At 49.1% G+C, this 1,891-nt stretch overlaps 1 protein-coding gene across 1 annotated transcript in view; it reads left to right on the top strand.

Moving 5' to 3' along the window:
* Positions 1–295: 295 nt before the first annotated feature.
* Positions 296–1,891, top strand: part of KIAA1211L (KIAA1211 like) — a 65,056-nt gene continuing 63,460 nt past the window's right edge. Inside the window, exon 1 of the mRNA XM_027896603.1 lies at positions 296–366. The gene's annotated coding sequence lies outside the window, so the exon portion shown is untranslated. The remainder of the gene's footprint in view (positions 367–1,891) is intronic.

Raw genomic sequence — 1,891 nt, 5'->3', positions numbered from 1 at the left:
TCCTGACGCCCGCACACCCGCCGCGGTCACTGCCTTGCCGAGGCGCAGAGCACCTGAGGGCCGCACCCAGCCCGCCCCGGGGCAGCGCGGCCGGCCCGCCTCGCCTCTGGCCCCGCGGCCGCGGGCGGGCCCTGCGCCGCAGGTGGCGGCGGGGCCGGCGGGAGGAGCGGGGCAGGGCAGGGCAGGGCTGGGCAGGGCCGCGGGCAGGTGGCGGCAGGTCCGCGGCTCAGATGGGCCGGTGTCGCCCGATCGTCCCGCTCCCCGTGGTCTCCCGGGCGCTGCCGGCCGCGGGCCCCGCTCCCCTGCCGCCTGCGGGCTGCCCGTGCCGCCGGGGCTGCGCCGCCTCGCCCCTCGCACGGGCTGCAGGTGAGTGAGGGCGGCGGGCAGACCCGCCGGGAAGCGGCTCCTTCTGGCCGAGACGCGGCCGTCAGGGGCGGGGGGCTTTGCTTCCCCGTGTGTCCTCCGAGGCTTGTTTGCCTGAGAGCACGGCGAAGGGAGACGCTTCATCTGAAGCGAAACAGGCGTTTCGTGTAGAGGCGAAAGGTACGCAATGGGACACGGACACGGGTTTCTATGTACACAAGCGGTTCCTTCGCGACCGACATCTCCAGGTTTGTCAAAGGTGTGAATTAAATTGAGGTGAACAGACTTGTGCTCCCACCAGCCCAGCTTCCTTCAGGAAGGCTGAGGTCGGCTAGCAGGGATGTTTTCGGACCCTCTCCCATTCCTATCTATCTCGCAAAATGCTGACTGATCCCCTGGCCCGAAATTGGCCTTAAATGTTGTGACTTCTTCCCCCTCTTAATATATTTTTGATCATGAGATCTGAAATACCACAAATCGATTTTTTCTCATTATTACATTAGCTTCTGTTGACAAACTTTGCTGTCCATAGTGTGTTTAGTCCATTGAGTTTTAATTGACACTCATGGATCTTAGGTCAATGTGTGGGAATCTCTTCAAAAATTTTTAAGAGTGCAGTGGAATTTTAATTTTGAAAACACTACCCTGCCACTTTTGCCATACCATTAACTGAAAAATAGCCCACAGATTTAATATCAATAAAATACTATTTATTTGTTTATTTTCACACTAGTAAAAAACCTACTTTTTTTTCTATAGCAAGTTCTTTTCTATAGCTAGTTTGTTTTAAATTGCTTAAAATCCTGCATAGCTTAGGCTTCATATGCATATAAATACCAAAGGAATATAAGTATTGAGAAGTATAGAAGCATGCAGGCTATACAGTTCATCTCTTTGTCTGAAAGCAGATTGTTATTCCAGCTTGAGACACACAAGATCTTCTAGAAGGTTTTCCTATTCGCCTATTTTTTCCATTAGAAATCTCATGTACCATAAGTAGCTCCCATAAATCTTTCTTCATTTGGACATCATGTTCTCTACTCAGTGCTGTATGTTCTCCTGTATTTGTCATCATTAAAAAGTTCATTTGCTTTATCACTCACACATCATTAGCTTCCAAAAATAGCAACCATGCATCAAAGCCTGTTTGATACTAATACAATGTTGTACATCATTTTTGCGTCCGAGTAATTTCTCATTCCTTGTATCACCAGGCCAGTAAACACTAGGGCAACAGTCTTTTTCCATGCAACATGATATGGATTGTTTCTATGTAAATTTTAAGTGGAACTGAGCTCATCAGCAGTTTCTACAGGGCAAAGATTAGATTACATAAGGAAAAAAAATGTAACTTTATTACTGGCACTTGCCTTGTAGCTCTTTAATCATTGAAAGAAGGCGGTTTCACGGTAGGAGTTGGCTTATCATTAAAGGGAAGGGAGCAGGTGCATTTTGCTTTATCCAGTGATGAAGTAGGAACTGTCTGTGGTTGTTTATAGTGGTGGGTAATTGGTTTGTCTATGTACAG

The sequence above is a fragment of the Empidonax traillii genome, unplaced genomic scaffold (assembly GCF_003031625.1).
Source record: "Empidonax traillii isolate 1590-97213 ecotype Southwest subspecies unplaced genomic scaffold, ASM303162v1 scaffold503:size689781, whole genome shotgun sequence".
NCBI classification, from domain to species: domain Eukaryota; kingdom Metazoa; phylum Chordata; class Aves; order Passeriformes; family Tyrannidae; genus Empidonax; species Empidonax traillii.
This window is presented reverse-complemented; position numbering and strand designations above follow the sequence as displayed.